The sequence below is a fragment of the Cervus elaphus genome, chromosome X (assembly GCF_910594005.1).
Source record: "Cervus elaphus chromosome X, mCerEla1.1, whole genome shotgun sequence".
NCBI lineage: Eukaryota > Metazoa > Chordata > Mammalia > Artiodactyla > Cervidae > Cervus > Cervus elaphus.
The window spans coordinates 69383909-69396289 of record NC_057848.1 but is presented as its reverse complement, the minus strand read 5'-3'; positions in this window follow the sequence as shown (position 1 = coordinate 69396289).

Genomic DNA, 12381 nt, shown 5'->3' with positions numbered 1-12381 from the left:
CCTGTATTACAGGCAGATTCTTTACTGTCTGAGCCACCAGGGAAGCCCATATGGTACCATACCCGGAACATATAGTAGATGCTGAACGAAAGGTAACTCTAGCTTCATAAGTTGCTTAATGTGTGAAGGGTCAGATGTGATATACAGTGCTAAGAGATGCAAAGGAGTGCTAAGAGTTAACAGAGGATAATTATCTAAGACTGGGACGAGCCTGATTAGGAAAGGCTTTCTGGAGGAATTACTTGAGGTGAGTCTTAAAGATTGAATAGAAAGACTCATTTATGTAACTAAATTATTTTGGAGAAGACAGAGTGCATTTATTTTAGGCTCGACTCAAAGACAGGTGGAGAAGGCAATGGCAACCCACTCCAGTACTCTTGTCTGGAAAATCCCATGGACGGAGGAGCCTGGTAGGCTGCAGTCCATGGGGTGGCAAAGAATCAGACACGACTGAGCAGCTTCACTTTCACTTTTCACTTTCCTGTATTAGAGAAGGACATGGCAACCCACTCCAGTGTTCTTGCCTGGAGAATCCCGTAGAGAGAGGAGCCTGGTGGGCTGCCATCTATGGGGTCACACAGAGTCGGACACGACTGAAGCGACTTAGCAGCAGCAGCAATGACAGGCATCAAGACAATAAAGGTAAATGATATATAGACATTAGGTTCAGAATGACAAAAATGAAGACGTTCTGCTGTGCTTAGTCACTCAGTTGTGTCTGACTCTTTGTGACCCCATGGACTGTACTCCGCCAGGTTCCTCTGTTCATGGGGATCCTCCAGGCAAGAATATTGGAATGGGTTGTCATTCCCTCCTCCAGGGGATCTTCCCAACCCAGGGATTGAACCCAGGTCTCCCACATTGCAGGTGGACTCCTTACCCTCTGAGCCACCAGGGAAGCCCAAGCTTAGAATAAATAGAGATCCAGTCACTCTGGCAGAACCAAGACTTGTGGAGAGAAATCCAGGTACTGTAACTGACTCTGGAGATGGCATATGGCTTTTTAGCTGCCATGCATTAGAAATATCACTGCCCTTGTAGTTGTGCCTGAGTCATAGAATCTGGGTCTAAATGATTTAATTCCAATTCCAGAGCAAGGAAAGAGGTAAGAGTGGAGGGGAGATGTGCATTGCATAGGCTTATCTTATGCCAAATAATCACAAAGCAACTTTATTTTTCATTTTTACCTTCTACTGAATCTTTAATAGGTGAATTCTTTTTCCACCTGGAGGAAAAGACAATGCCACTATTTAGATAAATTAAAAAAAACTATTACTTTTGTATATCAAGTTCACTTCAGTCACTCAGTCGTGTCCAACTCTTTGTGTCCCCATGGACTGTAGCACTCCAGGCTTCCCTGTCCATCATCAACTCCCGGAGTGTGCTCAAACTTATGTGCATCGAGTCGGTGATGTCATCCAACCATCTCATCCTCTGTCATCCCCTTCTCCTCCTGTCTTCAATCTTTCCCAGAATCAGGGTCTTTTCCAGTGAGTCAATTCTTTGCATCAGGTGGCCAAAGTATTGGAGCTTCAGCTTCGTCATCAGTCCTTCCAAAGAATAATCAGGACTGATTTCCTTTAGGATTGACTGGTTTGATCTCCTTGCAGTCCAAGAGACTCTAAAAAGTCTTCTCCAACACCACAGTTCAAAAGCATCAATTCTTCAGTGCTCAGCTTTCTTTATAGTTCAACTGTCACATCCATACTTGACTACTGGAATAACCGTAGCGTTGGCTAGACGAAATTTTGTCAGCAAAGTAATGTCTCTGCTTTTTAATGTGCTGTCTAGGTTGGTCACAGCTTTTCTTCCAAGGAGCAAGCATCTTTTCATTTCATGGCCGCAGTCACCATCTGCAGTGGTTTTGGAGCCCCCCAAAATAGAGTTTCTCACTGTTTCCATTGTTTCCTCATCTGTTTGCCATGAAGTGATGGGACCAGATGCCATGATCTTAGTTTTCTGAACGTTGAGTTTTAAGCCAGCTTTTTCACTCTTCTCTTTCACTTTCATCAAGGGGCTCTTTAGTTCTTATTTGCTTTTTGCCATAAGGGTGGTGTCATCTGCGTATCTGAGGTTATTGATATTTCTTCTGGCAATCTTGATTCTAGCTTGTGCTTCATCCAGCCCAGCATTTCTCATGATGTGCACTGCATATAAGTTAAATAAGCAGGGTGACAATATACAGCCTTGATGTACTCCTTTCCCAATTTGGAACCAGTCCATTTTTCCATGCCCCGTTCTAACTGTTGCTTTTTGACCTGCATACAGATTTCTCAGGAGGCAGGTAAGGTGGTCTGGTATTCCAGTCTCTAAGAATTTTCCACAGTTTGTCGTGATCCACAGTCAAATGCTGTGTTGCTCAGTTTTTTATATATCAGACACTGTATCAATTCAGAAATTAGAATAAATCAACATTTCAATGTTTAAATCTAGGGCTTTTTCAACTCCCTTTGCTAGGGTTTTGTAGTGGAAAGTCTATAGTCATGGAAAGAGGGTGTAGTCAGCTTCATTTCTTTCTTTTTCACCTTCTTCCTTGAGGTTGGGGGTACACTGAGGAGAGCAATGAGGGGAAAAGACAAGTTCTTACTTGATGGACTTGATATGTTATCTAAACATAGGGTATATGAGACCTTGGTTTATATCAGAGGTGACATTACAAATAGCTCAGGGTTAACTATATTTTACTTAATACATGGAAAAAAACATTTGGTCTTTCATGTGAAAAAGAATTAGGTTCCTTCATTACACCAAAATTTAAGACAGAGTAAAGAATTAATGTGAAAGAAGCAAGGAAAATACATGAGAATATGTTAATATTAATTTGTATATTATCTATCAATTTCTTATAACACATTGCCTCAAATTCAGATACTTAAAGCAATAATATTTATTATCTCCATCTGTTGTTAGGTCAGGAATTATGAGCATGCCTTAGCTGAATTCTCTGTTTCCTGATCTCTCATAGGCTGTTGGCTGGGACTGTAGTAATCTGAAGTTACCTCTAGAAAGTTCCACTTCCTAGCCATTGACATGATTTTTGGCAGGATTGAGTTCCTCACATGTTGTTGGACTGAGGCTTCTGTTCTTCAGCTGTTACTTGGAGGCTGCTTTCAGTCCTTTGCCACACGGGCCTCTCGAGTACATCTTGTTTCATCAAAGCAAGTGAATCAGTAAAGCAGGAGATAGAATGCCAGAGAGAGAGGGAGAATGTATAGTCTTGAGCAAATGAGCAAGTGAGAGAACACTATCAAATAGAAGCCAGTTTTTTTTTTTTTAACAAATATTTATGGAAGTGATGGGCCTCCCTGGTAGCTCAGACAGTAAACAATCCACCTGCAATGCAGGAGACCTGGGTTTGATCCATGGGTCACGAAAATCCCCTGGAGGAGGAAATGTCAACCCACTCCAGTAAATTCCGGGGACAGAGGAACCTGACAGGCTACAGTACATGGTGTCGCAAAGAGTTGGGCATGACTGAGTGACTAATGCTTTCACTTTCACTGTGGAAGTGACATCCAAAGCTTGAAATAACAAAGGAAAAGAGTGATTTATTTGACTACATCAGAATTATAAATGAAGTGAATACATGCCATAAAATGGAGAAGATATTTTCCACAAATTATAAGGAAAAGGAAAATAATCAAAATAGAAAAAAAAAATGGGCAATATACATGAATGAAAATGTACAGAACATAGACTAGCCAACAAACAGAATATGGCATTGTGATCAACTTCACCAGTAATTGGAAAAATACAAATTAAAACAGCAATGAGATGCCAGTTACACCATGAAATCAGAAAAAAAAAATTAACAGATATATGATACTACACGATGGTTTAGGGAACCAGGAACCTTGATACACTGTTGGTGTAGAATTAAACTGTTAAAACCACTTTGCAGAACAATTTGTAATATCTTATAGAATTGAAGGTGATAGTCTATAGCCCACAAATTTCACTTTTATATATTTGTTATTGAAAAACTCTAAAATTTTAAGTAATCAAAAGTATCAATAGCATCATTAATAAGGAAACAAATAAGTTCTGATAGATTCATAGCGCACAGAAGTTAAAAGAATGAACTAGATATTGTACATGATAAATCTGAATTTTGAATGAAATAAGTTGCAGAACACCATTCACACAGATTAAAAATAAACATGAACATATACATATACTGGTTGTTGATGCAAACATATTGCAAAAGTGTGAAAAAACAAACTGGAGTACACAACAAATCAAGATAGTGATTGCATCTGGGAGGAAGTAGGTGTTTAATCAGTAGTATGATACAAAATGTTTCAGTGTTTGTTTCAAATGTTAATTCCTTAAAAGATCTATGGCAAATATTCCAACATATTGGTCAAAGTCGCAAAGAGTCAGACACCACTGAGCAACTGAACAACAACAACAACATTGGTCAAATAAGTTACTTCATGTTGCGTTAACAGATATTGAAGACATTTCATTGATTTAATCCATGGAAGATTCCCCCATTACCACCCCCACGCTCCGCCACAAACCTGACACCAGTCTTCTGCAGGTTGGCAGCTCTCGGAGGCTGGTGCTCTTCAGTGGCTCAGGGACTCCAGCTGCCTCCACATTGGAAGTGCTCCATATCAAACTTGGGTTATGAAACATCACTACCGAGGGATAGGAGTAGGCACAAGCAGCATACCAGTTCTTAATGATCTTCCTTAAAATGGGTACCTGGCACTTCCATTAACATTTTATTTGCTAGGACTGGTCAAATGGCCTTAGCAGAACTATAAGGAAAGCTTTTAGTTATTGAAAATGTTGAAAAATATTTTTTACAAACACAAAGATATTTGAGGAACACTAATAGTTTCTCTGTCATGACTGTTCATTTGGGGTGATAGGAACATAGATTTGTTCTGCATTTTTATTTATTTCAGCTTTGCTAAGGTATAGTTGACAAAATTGTAAGATAATTTCAAGTGTACATTGTAATAATTTGATGTACATAAACATCATGAGAGGATTCCTTCCATTTAGTTAAACAACACACCCATCACTGCACATATTTCTATTTTTGATAACAACATTTAAGTTCTACTCATTTTACAAATTTATATAGTATGGTGTTATCAGTCGTATTCACTATGTTACTCACTAAATCCTCAGACCTTATTTAGCTTTTAGCTTGCATTTTAAAACATTTTCTTTGCTTTGTTTTTCAGTGTTTTAAAAAATCCTGACCTAGACAAAAAATGTGAGCATATGAATACTCTGTACCATTGTTCAACAATAGGTTCCCACATGTTAACATTACTTGTATATAAGTGGATTTTGAGTCAAATAAGTTTGAGGAATGCTGGGCAAAATAGGTCAGGCTTCTTTTCTATAGGACTTCCCAGAGCTTTTAATGAATTCTGCTGAGCATTAGCTATGTGATTTTATTTTTTGTTTAGTTTGCCTTTTTTCTTCCCTGCAAAAGTTTTAGTATGTGTGTTTTATAGAAGTCTACCTTTAAAATATTGCTTACATTGAAATGCAATTCACATTGAATGCTGACAGAAGCCCAGGAATCAGAAGATAGGGACTTGAGACCTGGCTCAGTTCTATCAGTGAGACACTGAATGTAGGAAGAACTTTAGAGCCGGAAAGCATCTTATTATATCTGACTTATTTTTGATATAACTGTAAGGGAAGAATGGAAAAGTCTACATAAACATTATGTATAAAGGGTCAATTTCTTCTTATAATTTGTTAACAACAGCAGTAAGAAACTTATATAAGCTTTGTGAGGTAGATCACCTTCTATAACAGTTTTCTTTAATGTGTATCATTAAGTTTCAATACAAGATAATAATAATAAATTAATTTGAAACTAAAGTATAAGACTCTTAAGTGTGTATTGGACTATGCATACAAAGAAACAAGTTTGATGAAAGTATGCCATAGCAGAAACAGAATTGATTAGAAAAAGAAAACACGAAACAAAACTGGGTATTATCCTGCTGCTATCACAGAAATCTGATGTAAACATACACAAATCACTTCCCGTCACTTGGCTGAAGGTTCTCTATTTGTAAAACTGTTTCAGACACATCTGAATCTAATGTATTCATAGTCTGTACCTGCACAGGATTTAGTTAAGTCATTAAAAAAATCTTGTATGTGAATATTAATCACTATCTAGCACTGACCTTGACATATTTTTAGTTTCTCTCTCTCTCTGAGAGCATATAAATGAAACTGAAGAAGAGATTTGGGAGCTGCATAGAGGAAAAGCATTTGGGATAAGGGAAGAGAGCGACTTCTCATATTCCATTTCTCTAGTTTGCAAAGGCAAAATAAAATTTCCAGCTCACTAATTCTGTTTAGTATTGACAGACTATGAAATTAATCCCAGCAGAACTATATTCCACAAACCGAGCTACCCAAACTTTATGTACAATAATAAATTGGTGATGGGATCTCAAAGGAATACTATAGAATCGATAATTTCAGTGATGTAGCTTTATTCTTAAATCCCAGAGCTAGTCATGAAATTAAAATATTTGTATGAATATATTTTGAGTCGCATAAGTATAGTGCTCTTTTTTAGACCATTCAATCCATACATAAGGGAGGTTGCTGCTACTGCTAAGTCACTTCAATTGTGTCTGACTCTGTGCGACCCCATAGACAGCAGCCCACCAGGCTCCCCCATCCCTGGGATTCTCCAGGCAAGAACACTGGAGTGGTTTGCCATTTCCTTCTCCAATAAGGGAGGTTGGGTAACATTAAAAGAACTCATATCATCTTTTATCATCTTGATTTCATCCTGAAGTATTAAACCATTTGGCATTCATTCTTGGCTTTTAAAGGACTTGAAATATTGTGACCAGCAGAATCTACTGCAATCTATATTTTAATTTTGGATATATGCTATTATATCTGAAAAAAATCAATGAGGTGAGTATTTGCTTAAGACAAAGTGTAACTACAGGGTATATACATATGATATATGCACTTTAGTAGGGCTTCTTTCTAAAATTGCTAATAAATCTATCAACACGTAAATGGTGAGCTAATGTAAAGTATGTCTTAGACAGCTCTGCACCCTCAGCAAAGGGTGGAGGTTCAGTGAACGAGTGCCATGTTGTTCTGAGTGTTTTTCAAAAGCACAGCATTATGCTGCCCATCCTGTAAACTGTGTAGTCAGTAAATTCAAAGGTACCTATTTTACTTATTTTTTTTTCATTTATTTTTAAGTTGGAGTCTAATTACTTTACAATATTGTAGTGATTTTTGCCATACATTGACATGAATCAGCCATGGATTTACATGTGTTCCCCATCCTGAAACCCCCTCCCACCTCCCTCCCTATCCCATCTCTCTGGGTCATCCCAGTGCACACCACAATATAGTTGAAGATAAAAGAACTCTTAAGCATTGCTTTATTGAGCACTTAATATCTGCTAGAGAAACTCTTATGATGATAAGCAAACGTGAAACTATGAGGTGGCTAGTAGATCATTGAAAAGACTGGAGCTTACCTACAGAAGGGTGGATTCATAGCAAGTGCACACCATTGTGTCACATGAAATTATTCCACTTCATAATATTTGTGTAAATTGATTGTTGCACATTGATCATTGACACTATTATTTGATCATTAAACATCATTTGAATAGCTATTTTTATTCAATGTAATGTTAATGCCAAGTGTATTTGTGTCATTTCAATATTTGGGGAAAAAATTACTAATCTGTGTGTTATATAGAAACTTCTTTATTTAGAAGGTTCAATTATCCAGAATAATAGATATTCTAAGTATTCAAATAGTTTCGTATAGACACAGTCATAAGATCCTGTGATGTATATTTCATTTATTTTTATTCATTTATTCAGTATTTGTTTATAGTTTTCCCATAAAAGTCACTGAATTTAGCAATATGTTAGCTGCAAGCAACAGCTATTTAACAGGTACTGTGAGATCCCTTCCAGGAGGGCATGGCAACCCACTCCAGCATTCTTGCCCATGGCCAGAGGAGCCTGGTGGGCCACAGTCCATGGGGTCACAAAGAGCTGGACACGACTGAAGTGACTTAGCACACACACATGCACACATGTGTTAAATCTGCTCCTGGTCCAATGCAGAGAATTTACAGACATCAGTATATACACAGTACCAGTCAACTGATTGAACTTACTGACAGAACAGAATGTGATGGCTGAATGGAACCTTAGAATCTCTGAATCTGAGATGAATCTGAATCTCTTACATATTCCAGTTTTACAGATGAGGAACCTGAGGCCCACAGAGAAGTAACTGAGCCAAGATCATGTAGTAAGATAGGATCTTAGCTAGGTCTCTGATTTCCTGACTTCCAGGCCACTGTGATTTTTTTCCTTTTCATATACCGGGCTGTTTCCATAGTTATATTTTTCCTCTCAGTCATCTTAATTAGCCTTTCTTTGTTTTAACATTGTATCCACACAATCCAAGAAAAAGCTAAAATGCAGGGATACGATTTTGACCTTGAACATTTGAATTCTCTTTGGCTGACACAGTGGATGGGTAGAAGGACATGTTGGGAAACGGTTCTTTGTGACTGTTTCATGACACTGCATGGTTGCTGTCTTCTGATCTTTTGTAGTCCAGTTAAGAATGTTTGTATAAGGAGAAATTGTAGGATAGGAAAGCTTAGTGACCACTCCCTCCCAGGAGACAGTGGAGGGTAATAAAGATAAAGACTTCTTCCTTTTCCCAGATATGTGCTTGCCCAGGATTAAGATGAGGTTGTAATCTCTCCAGAAAGAGAGGCTCAGCAGCAGCTCTCTATAAGACCAGAGTCTCCTTAGTTGGTGCTTCCTCTCCTTTGATGCAACTTGCTGCACTCTTCAGTGCCATCTGCCCCTCACTTTGTTACCCCAGGAGGATGTGGGCTCAGGAAACTGGTGCTAAGGCACTACTCTGACTGCGTCTGGTGTGAGTAATAAATGGTCTTTGTCTCTGATCCAGAGGTCTTGTTTCAAGTATATAGGCTGATTTGTTAGTTTGCAAGTAAGATAAAGTTTCAGTCTTCCAAGTTTCTAACTTGACAGGCAGAGGATGGTGAATTGTCTGAGTACTCAAATTAGTTCATGTCATAATGAAATACACTATAAATACCCATGAGAACACAAGTGTTTCTGGGTTGTAGAACTGTCAGATATTTCCCCATTAATCACTGACAAATATTTTGAATTGCAGTATGTAGTTGTCTGTATTCAGTTGCATAGTTTAGACACCAAAGTGTTCCTTGGGGACAAACGAAACAAAGTGGTGCTCTTTGAATTTATGTCTCTGGCATTCTAACTTAAGCATGGAGTCATTTAATTTTTACCAGTGGCAAAATTACTTTCTGTACAAATGGACCTTAGAGATCAGTAGTCCAACCTACTCATATTTAAACTTTCAAATTTGTAATTGATGGAAGTCTAGATTTTCCAACTTTTGTTGGGACCAGATGGTTGGAATGAAACAAATTTAGAGCACGTCTAGTGTACAAATTAAAATCTATGAAAGTACTTCTAGAATCACTATTGTAGTTTGAGTTAATGTCAGCCACACAATTAACCAGGATGAGCACTATTTATTCTCAAAATCACCCTGTGGGGTAAGCAGCATTCTCACCATTTTGCAAATGAGAAAATCCAGAATCAGAGTGGTTAGCAAGGACAGAAAATGTTAGTAAATGGAAAAGCTGGATTCAAGCACAGGTCTTCTGGGTCCACATCCTCTTAATTTGAACACTCCCCTTTCTTATCAACCTATGAAGAAAAAATGAAAATTTTATAGGCATTATGGTATAATAGAATTAATTCATTATTGCAGTCTGAAGGCCTACTTTTGAGTACTGATTTTTCCATATAATATTTTTTCTTAATTTGTGGAAGTCATTTGAAGAATGTGGAGGGTAAAGAATTTATGGCACTAGTAGTAAATGACAGTCTCAGAACTAGTGTCTGGGTCCTGACTCCTAGTTCGATGTACTTACTATACCATGTTACTTCCATTTAAAACAGTTCAGATATGATGTGTGGTATCTTGTGTCTTCAAATTCCATCTACTTGCATTTCTAACAGCACAGAAAGGAGAAGGGAAATTCCAATCTAAGAGAAAAATTCTCCCAGTAGAGCTGGGAGAATAAAAGTTTAGTCAAAGAAGGCTGATATTTATTACTTGCAGAGGATAGTGATATTTTATTTTTGTGAATGATCGCTGCATCCTTGAACTTATCATTTAGTTTGGGGACAATTGGCTAGATTGTATTACATATCCATATTTGAGTAATTTTTCAAATTCATTCCTAATTATTTTTCATACTTTTTTGTAGATCATTTAATTTACAGATAATTTCTTTTCTGTGATATTTTCCAATAACTTAATTTAAGGATAATTGTTTCCCATTTAGAACAAATGTACTTTGATCTCAGGAGAATAGGGTATTGGCTTCATAAAACTTGTTCCCATTTGAATTTGAAATGCAAGCATCCTGAAGTTATAAATATTCAGATATAAGTTGGATAGATGCCTTATTTAAAACTCAACGTGTAACAGATAAAATCACACATAAGGATGTTCAATTCCTTTCCATGGAGATTTTCATTGCAGACAATAACAATGGATTTTATGTATGTGTGTGTACACACACACACATATATATATATATAATTTTATATGTTTATACACACACACACACATATACACACAAAAGGTATAGTCCTGGGTAGGTACAAGCAGTTGGTTTAGGACCAAGGAAATTTTAGGTAAAAATAGGAGCAAGATCCATTTGCTGCCTCATAGAAATCACAGATAGCCAGGGATACAGGCCTGTAAATAATTCAAATACAAAATTAAAAGTGTGAAGATCCTTGAATTGTAACAGGCCAACGAGCAATTGGGATCAACCCAAGGTTTGTAAGCAGCAAAGTAACATGATCAGGTTTATATTAAAAAAAAAAAATTCTTTGGTGGCTGATTGTGAGGTAGAGAGAAATGGCATTCAGGACATTGAATTAGTATGGCAGTGCCAAAGTCCAGGTAAGAGAGAACCTATAGGTGTGCCAATGTATCTGAGTGTGGTGTCCAGGACAAGGACAGGTTTTTTATAAATTTATTTTTTATTGAAGTATAGTTGATTTATAGTGTATTAATTTCTAATGTACAGCAAAGTGACTCAGTTTTATACAAATATATACATTCTTTTTTATATTCTTTTACACTATAGGTTATTACAAGATACTGAATATAGTTTCCTGTGCTGTGCAGTAGGTCCTTGTTGTTTATCCATTCTCTATATAATATTTTGCTTCTGCTAATCCCAAACTCTCAATCCTTCCTTCCCTCTTGGCAACCACAACTCTGTTTTTTATGTCTGTGAGTCTGTTTCTGTTTTGTAGATGGGTTCATTTGTGTCATATTTTAGATTCCACACATTAGTGATACAATGTGGTATTTGTCTTTCTCAAGGAAAGGGATTCTTTTTCTTGATGGACAGATTACATTTTGAGCTTACATCATATATCTGGGTATGACAATTTAAGAGATACAGACACTGGAAGTGTGCCTACAGCATGGGTAACAATAAGCATATGCTTTTAGGGGCTGGACAATGCTGTAGAGATGATTCACTCTAGAGCCCTGATCAAGAAAAATGGTTTTGTGATAAATTTCTATTCTGAATCTCTCTGATTCTTTGGTAAATTTTTAGCTTAGCATGAAAAAGCAGTTTAAAAAAACTTTCAAAAGTATAAGGAGACACAGAGACTCCATTAATAGAGATTATTACCTAAAATAGGGTGAGCAATGCAGTATTGAGTCATTTGAAATAGTCTTAAAATAGGGATTAGGAGCTTGAGCCCTGGTCTGCCAATTACTCGGTTGTGTGACCTTGGGTAAGTCACTAACATTCTCTGGGTCTCAAGTTCATTATTAATAGAATGGACAGTTTTAACAAGGCTAGCATTCTTATATTTTAATGTACCTTTGATTCATCTGGGGACTTTGTTAAAAATGCAGATTCATTGACCCTGTTGCCAGAGATTCTAATACAGTGAACATGTTACAAACATGTAAATATGTTACAAAAGGATTTATGGATTTCTCTGCATTTGGATGGTTGGATTTAAAAAATTAGCTCTGATTCTTCAATCAGTAATTAACTATTTTCATTTGCAACAGAACTACACCTTGTCTTTCAGGCACAGTTTTGAATGATCTATCTCTAGCTTTCCAGTTTTGCTTTTCTGTTCATTTTTTCTTTTACTTCATCCTGGGAACAATGGAATGGGAAGACTTTAAGAGTAAAAATCAGGGGAAAATGGTATTTTCTTACTGACTGTGACCACACTGCTTTTCCCTTCCCCGCCTCCTAACACAGAGAA